A 9,564-nucleotide genomic window follows, 5' to 3' on the forward strand; every position below is an offset into this window, starting at 1 on the left:
TGAGTTCTTTCTCGGAGGAGGGAAAGTAACTAACTTGTCAGATGAGTAAGTAAATCTCCTCAAATTACGAGAAAGTAACACAACATAGATCATGTCTGTGAGAGTGCTATACTTTAGCAGCCTATGCATAATTTCTTGAAATTGCTGCATAACATCATTTTGGAGAAGAAGCATCTAAAGAAGAAGAATGTATGTGATCAGCTTACTGTATCAGTCCAAGAAATCTAAAGAGTGTTTCTACAAGTTTCTATGCGCCGAATGTTGCGCTACCTACCTCAAAAAATCAAAAGATACTTAATTAACCTTGTGATCTAACATTCTTAATTAACTTTATGACCAAATCAATCTAGATCATAGCAACTATTAGTCCTACAGATTCTATAAGTTAAACAAACTTATTCTTAGGCACGAATTATAGGGTATATCGTTCTTGATACTACAGGTTTGAGAAGTGACGTACCTTCACTAACCTAAGAACTTAAGTGATGATAATATATAGACATGCACGGATATCAAATTGATCGCGAAACATTACGAAAACTTTACCAAATTATAGAAACGATCACACATGTAAATTAAGCAAAACTATTTGTGATAGAAAATTGCATAGTGATGATTGTTTCCTCATACATTACCCATCACTAATTCATTACTACAGCTTTTAAAAAAATGATTACATCATTTAGTTCTCACTTCTCATGAAACATTGAACTCTATGAACTCATACCGAAAATGCAACTCATACACCCATTTCTGTAACATACCGGTAAATAAAAAACAAACAACAAGATAAATAAATAAAACCAAAGAAAAAAAAGCGTCTACCAATTCTAAGCAACTTCTTCAAAAGAAAAACAGATAGCTCATGTTCCATCCATTGCCATATATCTCATTATGGAGGAAGTTCGTCGTCTTAGATGGAAACTTCCAATGTTGCGCTTGCAGGTTAAGATGAGGATGGTTGATCAGTAGTGACGGCTGGCCGACCTTTACTTCTCCAGCATAACAGTCTATATCTTTTTCAATTTGTATGATGCATGTAATATTAGGACATAAAAAAAGTTCGGTTACCTAGCTAGGCTCGACATAGGACAAAGAGAGGTCGAAATCACATAATATGATTAGTTGAAGAAGAGGTGAAACCCGACAGATCTGTCCAGGCATTGCTGCCACCCAAGTATTGATGCTGTTGAATGTCATTTCCTAATGATAATGGAATACCCAAAAACTGCCTTGATAAATTCAATCCTTGATTATTCTCGGCCTCCATCTTCACTGAAGGTATTTGTCCATGCATCGTCAATGAACTTGATGGCTTAGCCCTAATCTGACCAATTGATCCTCCAGTGACGTAACTCTGTGCTTGATCACTACCTTGATCAATAAAAGGGTAAATTCCTAAAGGTGACTGGTGCTCCAAAGATGACATGTAAGGGAAGTTATGAAGTTGCTGAATTCGCCACTGATCGGCCCCTCTACACGATAAATTAATACTACCATGACCGACAGTTCCTGAATTATCATTGCCCATCTGAAAATCCACCTCAGCTCCTGTTGGGGTTGTCTGGGTTCCAGTGTCATAATTCAAACCTAAATCAGCGTCTGCCCCATAATGATCAGTAAGATTATGTAACGAAGCCATGAAATTAGGTATTTGAGATGAAGATTGTTGGTGTTGGTGGTGCTGGTGCTGCTGATGATGAGCGGAAATATGGCCTATCATGTCACTACTAGTACAACTATTAGAGGGAATTGAGCTTGTAGAACTAGCACTTGTTGTAGCTTGAGATTTTGAGCTACTTTTGCTGTTCTCTTGTTCCTTCTACAACCGCCACCCACAGAAACATTTCTTAAGGCACCGCCTCTAGTCCAGTACCTACGACATGTCTTACAAAAGTGACGAGGCTGTGTTAGACTGTAGTTGTTGAAGTAACAAAACTTAGTATTGGCTGAATCACACCGCGGGCATTTCAGTTGTATCTCTGGTTGTGGTAACTTAGCCATCCTGGCTCGATCAGCCATGGAACCTGGCTTAATTGTGCTCGCCCCACCACTGCCACCGCTACCGGTGCAAGCGTTGCTCGGAGCAGGCGGCTGTGGTGGCAGAAGTTGAGGGTTATTCCCGTTATTGGTTCCTTCAGCTGGTTGATGATGGTGTGTTTGCTGTAAATGAAAAACAAAAATCCCTAGAAACCATTAATATATCTGGTATATTCATAAATTAACAAGAGAGTATATATAAGCTAAGCAAAAAGATGGAGCATATAATTAAGAATATTTATCTAGCTAAAATTCTAGCTTTTTTAATGGACAAGCTAAGTTAAGCATCAAAGATGAGGAAAAAAGAAAATTGAAGAGAAAAAAACAATAATAATACCTGATGCCAGTTGGGTGGATCCAGATAGAGAGGAACAGATGTAAAACCCATGGTTTTGTTTTGATATTTCTCTTTTGTAAAAGGGTTTGTGTTGAGATAATGGATAATCACATCAACAAGAAGGAAGCTTACAGAAAGAAAGAAAAAGAGAGAAAAGAGAGATGAGAGGGGAAAGATAAAGGAAGAGAGGAATAAGCTAACATATAAGCTACCTTTAAATTTATTTTGTTCTTGTTGTCTCTTGTCTCTCAGATCTTTTTGTCTTTTTATTATTTTAATAAATTTTATTATTTTTTGTTAGGGTTCTGTGGGGAAGTTAATTTCTTAGTCTCCAAGGCTTCTCTATGAAGCTGATTGTGAGTGTGCTTAGTGGAATATTGAAGTTAGTGATTCCATATTTATGCTTGGAAAGTGGATAGCAAGAGACTGCAACCTTGAGAAGCTATTCAAAACCTAATAGAAATTTTATTATTAATTAAGTGAAATATGAATAATTCTAGTGTTTAGTTATGGTGAGGAAACAAGGAGTAAATTATTGGGGGGAAAGGATTTTGCTTTGTGAAGACTGTGGAAAAGTTTCTAGGATTCACTTGGGATTTTATTTCAGCAGGTGATGTGAAGGTGTTTGAATTGGAAAATAATACTACGGAATTCAAGAATAAAGATATCCAGGAAATTTTTTTGATACTCGTCCTTGGAGTATTAATGGGCATCTTGTTAACCTTCGTTATTACAATTCTGAGATTACCTATCAAGAACTGACTGGAGTAAGCAATGTTTTTGGATTCAAGTTAAGAAAATACTTCTGGAGCATATGAATGTGAAGGCCATCACTAAAAGTGGAAGCATTATGAGTGAAGTTCTAGCTATTGAACCTGAGGATGGTATTCCATTTGGAGGCGATCTTGTTAAGGTGTGTGTTCAAGTTGATATTAATTTTCCATTGAGAAGGGGTGTTATGGCAATTACTAATGCAAAATCCACTAAATGGATTAAGATTTTTTATGAGAAACAACCACATAAGATATGTCGTAACTACTACATTATTAATCATACAAAAGGAGCTTGTAAGGATGCTACAGACTACTTAGCTAAGGCTCATGTTAAGCCTCATTATTTTGTGAACTTAAGAAAGGAGAAAGCAAGCAAATTGTGATCACTAGGGGGAGATCAAGTTCCTAATTTCTCAAAAAGAAATGAAAATAAAGGATCTGCATTTGTTCCACCTGATGGATATGTTGTAAGCTCCAGTTTTGTTTATGAAGGAGATCTGGATGATGTAGCAGAAGGAGAAAGGCTGGGGAAGAGGCAGAGAAATGATTTTCCAGAGACTCATGTTTTGGAACATGTTGATAATAGTAATGGCAAACTTATGAACACACAGGAAACACACATGGTCACAGCAAGTGTTAGAGCACTGCTCGGTCGAACTCGCATGCGTTGCTATCTCAAGCATGTTTGTCAATGTTAGTGATCAAAACTGTTAGAGCATAGCTCGGTTGAACCCACCAAGCGTTGGTATGTCAAGTTTGGTTGCCATATTTTAGTGAATCAAAACTCATGTTAAGAGTCGCTTGATTATGTACTAGAGTCAACTTCGTATAGGTTAGCTTGAAAGTATTAGGATATGAAACATTACAAGTATTGCGAACACTTGAAGATGTGAAGAAACAAGGAGCTACAGCGACAACAATCATCCTTCCACTTATGGTTGGTGATACTTGACTTGAACTGTTTCATTCCCTAACGTATCTTTCAAGTCGTGCATATTGAAAACAAAACTGCAAAGCATATTTGAACTCTAGATAGACATATATACGAGGTTTATTGCTTAACCATTAAACTTTGTAAATAAGACATCGCCATAATCATTTGAATGCTATTGTGATTATGTATGGGTATGACGTGAGGATTTTATCCTATGGAACAATGTTTTACATGTGTTCTAAGGAAGTAAGTTTATAAACTTGTTTGTGAACCTAAAAGGAAATTGTCAGGTGTTATTGGTTTTGTTATTCATTGCTTATCTTATAAACAACCAATATGTGTGGTTGAGTATAACCGCTCACAACTTGTTTGTGTTCTTGGTAGAACTATTCACAAAGGCCTGACTTATGTATTGGTATGACTTTTATTAGTGAAACCGATCTTAAGTAATCACCTAAGATGGTATGATCGGGTTTATGTTTTGTCTGACCAAATTTGGGAAAGGGGAACCGATCCTAGTAAGAGGTGAGGTACATCACAAAAGGGAACCGATCCTTGTATGGGGTGCAGCAAGGTTTATAGCATAAAGGGGAAACGATCCTATGAACATGTGCAACACGTTTTTAGGCAAAGGGGAACTGATCATATGTACATGTGCAACACATATAAGTTAGATATCATATATATGTGGGGAACCGATCCTAGTACCTAGTCAACCGAATTTTGTAAAGCTAGTGTGACTATGCACAGTACTTACATTGAGGTAGAACTGAAACTTGTTTTGGTAGAACCGTTAAACCCATGATTGTGATTGAATGTTTGTTTTGATCAATTACATAGTTCTTGAAAGTCAGGTGAACCAATTCTAAACTTGTTTGGAAGTGTGGAAAATCGTTTTCAAGGTTGTAAGTGTGGAAGAGAACTTACAAAGTAAGGATGTCGACATACTTTGAACACGTGTTGTGAATGTTTATTTCTTTAACTGTTCAAAGTTATTCCTTAATAGCTAAAGGAAGAAAATCCCAGGATCGAAACATAAGTAAGTTAAGAATCTTTTAATTAAGGTTATTAATTTCATTTTGTAGGGAAATATAAGAATTGGTAATGTGCATTTACTAATTAGATTTTCCGAGAGATTTCGATCATTATTTTTGGACAGAGCATTTCCAGGAATTGGAAACCGAATTTGTGCTTTAATGAATATCTTGAGAATATTTTCGGTTTTGAAAATTCCTTGGTGTCAAAACTTCCTTGTCTATAAATACTTGAAGTTTTCCTTTCTAGCAACTAATCCTTCGTAACAACAGATTTCCTCTTTGTTGTTGTTACTAGTGTAGCCGCCTATTCGGAGAGGAGAGTAACCTAATTAGGAGAAATCTCTTATGGCCGCTCAGTTTAAAGTCTTCTTTGGGATTGAGAAGCTCTAGTGTGTACCGTTGGTGGGAAAATAGATATTTGTTTTCATTGATTTGATTAACTAACGGTAGTTGAAATCTGATTGCACCTAGTTTGTTTATGCTTAAGAATCTTCTCTTCTGATATAAGATTCACTCAAACTAGTTCAGAGTTTCGACAGGGATCTTTAGACTGTTGTTAGTGCTAAACACGGTCTTGTGATAATCCATTGTTAACAGACTCCGTTCTGTGCGTGATTGAGCACAAGAGATTTAAGTGATTGTGTGCAGGTTTATATTGAAGATCTAAGAATATTTGAAGACGAAGAAAGTATTGAAGATTTCTGATTTGTGGGTTCATAATCTTTGGTGCGCACAATACTTGTTTCGGTAAAAGAATATCCAATTAAAAATCGGTTTATCCTTGTGGTAGATTGAATTGATTAATTGAGTAGATCGGCATCAACACAATTCTTTGGATTAAGAGTGTTGTTGGCTTAATCTTAAACGATTACTTCGGTAATTGAACATAAGATAGGTCTAAGGACCTGACGAAGGAGTTTATGTTAAGATAAACAGAAGAGCCTTTTTCAACTCATATCACTTGGTTGAAGAGAGTTGATACCAAACAGATTTGTTGTTCCTTTACTGTATGGATTACGAACCAAAGGAATTTATCCAAGTACGTGACTTATTTATAAGTTGGAGGCGTGGGAATACAGACGGAACTAGGTTAACTATAGGTTTAGTTGTTTGGTCTCAACTATACGAAGTTGGTGTAATTTTTTGTAGCGGCTTAATCCGGAGAGTATTCAATTCTGGACAAGGTTCCGGGGTTTTTCAGCATTTGCGGTTTCCTCGTTAACAAAATCTTATTGTGTCATTTACTTTTTATTTCCGCATTATAATTGTTTTATTATAATTAAAGTAAATTACACAAACGTTAATTCTTATTTACTTGATAAGTGAGTCCTATTGTGTTTGGTTAAGTCCGAACCTTTTTATCAAGTAACATACTTTGTTGTTGTATTTCTCGATCTCGTATCTATACACGATCACACGAAGTGTGAACCGATTAGTTATATTGTCTCGACCCAGTCCATAGTCAATCACTTTCGGAGAAAGGACTTATAGGTAAGAAAAGTTTTAGCTTGAGGTATATTTGGGTATCATCGACTTTTCAAAAACTATAAGTCTTGATTTCTAGTCTACTCATAGATATCTCAGACTAGGACATAGATTGTGTAGTTGAGCCTTAGACTTCACGGCGTTCATCATTTGAAGATGAAGAACTACTAAGGAGAGCTTGTGGAACTTCATCAACAAAAGGTATGTGGAGACTGAAACTCATCTATCACTTGGAAAGTCTATTTCTACTATATCTCCTATATTGAGACATAAGTCGTGTTACGATATAGTTTTCCATTATACACATTTGAGATTTCGAGCTGAGTTTAACTCGCTTACTTATTTCTCGGAATATGTGTTGGCAAGCTTTTGCTTCGACCAAGTTCATCTTATATTCTTGACGCAAGTCAGAAGATGATCATGTGAAAATTTCCGAGTAACATCTTACATGGTTTGTATAATACAATCATTTGGTGTAGACTTGGAATGTTTCGTTATGATTATTTCAATAACTTGAAAATTGATTTGATGCTAATATTGTGTGAAAACGGCTATTTTCATCCTCTAAGAAAGTTTCAATGATAGAAATAAAAGTTTAGAACACTTTGTTAGAGCACTACCCGGTTGAACTCGCATGCGTTGCTATCTCAAGCATGTTTGTCAATGTTATTGATCAAAACAATAAGTCTTGATTTCTAGTCTACTATTTCTAATTCTAGGACTAGGATAGAAAGTGTAGTTGATATGAAGAACTACTCAAGGAACTGGTGGAACTTCATCGACTAAAAGGTATGTGGAGCCTTGAACTTATCTATCACTCAAAAGTCTATCTACTCTATCTCCTATCTTGAGACAAAAGTCACTTTGCTATATAGACTTTGGTTATACACATTTGTTATTTCAAGCTGAGTTTGTCTCGCTTATCTATTTCTCGAAATATGTGTTTGTAAGCTTTTGCTTTGGCCAAGTTCATCTTTACCTAGTAACGAAAGTCATGTTATGTTTTAATCACTTTGAAAATGGCTTTGACGAAAAATGGTTTGTAAATAACAACTATATAACGTCCTCTAAGAATGTTTCAATGATTGAATGAGAGTTTAGATTATATAACCATTGTTGGATATAAGCATTGTGTGGCAACACATATATGTATAAGTCCTTATTCCTTGAACCAAAGTATGAATACTTTGTTGATCAGGAAAACCGGAACAAGAGCTGTGAACCCAGTCCGCGAACTGGCAGAGGTTCTCATCCCGAGAATATCTGCTGGAGTTTGTGAACTCCTTCCGGGAACTTAAGTCCGCGAACTAAGTCCGCGTACTTGAGTTGGTTATATCTAAAGACGACTATTTGTGAACTTATATTTATAATTAACTAAGGAATGCAAATTGCAAACCGTGGCTATAAAGTTCATGAATCGATTCGAGTGAATCGAATCGTTTTTGCTTCGATTGTGTCTTGTATAGTTATGTAAGATTTATACAATTGAACAACTCTCTAACTAGTTCATTTGAGTCATTTGAACTAGTTATGGTGAAGAAGAATATGGTTGATATGAAAGTGCTCATATGCTTAACCATTTGGTTAACTACTGTTGAACCAACAAATGTACATGTTTGGGTACGGTTACACAAACCTAAAATCGTCCATTTCATTTATGTGTAACAAGCTAAGTTTTCGATCCAACGGTTGAAATATATTAGCTTGAATCTAATCAGGTTTTCATCTAACACTGAATATTGAATGCTTTGTTACTAATCTAACATTGATTGCAAACCCTGATTTGAAAGACTATATAAGGGAGAATTATAGCAACTGGGAAACCTAATCCCCACACCTCCTGTGTGATACTAGTTATATTAGCTAGAGTCGATTCTATTTTAACCTTAGGTTTCTTCTTGTAAACCAGGTTAACGACTTGAATACTTCATTGGGATTGTGAATCCAGACCGATACTACTTTCTTGTAGTTGTGTGATCTGATCTTGCTGATTCTATCGTGTTGAGTACAATCGTAACGATTGGCTTGAGATTAATATCTCCGATAGGCAAGATATAAAAGTAGTCACAAACATCTTCGTCTCATCGTTTGTGATTCCACAATATATTCTTTCGCCTCATCGATTAAGATTATTGTGATGTGATTGGTAATTCTAGGTTGTTCTTCGGGAATATAAATCCGGGCTATCAATTGGTTCCTGCTCACCTTGATTTATCAAAATACAGAACAAAAACTTGTGGGTATCTCTATGGGAGACAGATTTATCTATTATCATAGACTTTTATGTGTGATACATATTTGTTTATTAAAGTCTTCAACTTTGGGTCGTAGCAACTCTTAGTTATGGGTGAGATCAGCTAAGGGAATCAAGTGCGTAGTATCTTGTTGGGATCAAAGATGTAAGAAGCGAAACTGTACCTTGGATCAGTGTGATATTGATTAGGGTTCAACTACAGTCCATACCGAAGTTAGTTTGTAGTAGGCTAGTGTCTGTAGCGGCTTAATACAGTGTGTGTTCAATCTGGACTAGGTCCTGGGGTTTTTTCTGCATTTGCAGTTTCCTCGTTAACAAAATTCTGATGTTTATGTTATTTCTTTTCCGCATTATATTTTGTTATATAATTGAAATATCACAGGTTGTGCTTTTGAATCAATCAATTGGAAATCCGATCTTTTTCGTTGTTGATTGAAATTGAATGATACTTGAACATCAGTCTTTGGTACCGTTCAAGTGATTTCTCTTGTATTCAATTAGACTCACAGATTTTTATTTGCTTGAGTAAGAATTGAATCAAGAAAGAGATATAACTCTTTGATATACTTTATTAAGATTGAGTCTAATTGATTCTATTGAAACTATATTGGAGTTAGTCCATACAAATTTCTAATCGAAATATTGGGTGTGGTTGTTGTACCCCTGCTTTTTCAATTGGTATCAGAGCAGGAAAACACGTTAAA

The 9,564-nt window shown here is 35.8% G+C and overlaps 1 pseudogene; it reads right to left on the reverse strand.

The window, feature by feature from the left end:
* Window positions 1–588: 588 nt before the first annotated feature.
* Window positions 589–2,546, reverse strand: LOC113321328 (annotated as a pseudogene).
* Window positions 2,547–9,564: the final 7,018 nt, after the last annotated feature.

Source organism: Papaver somniferum, chromosome 11, assembly GCF_003573695.1.
Source record: "Papaver somniferum cultivar HN1 chromosome 11, ASM357369v1, whole genome shotgun sequence".
Lineage (NCBI taxonomy): Eukaryota > Viridiplantae > Streptophyta > Magnoliopsida > Ranunculales > Papaveraceae > Papaver > Papaver somniferum.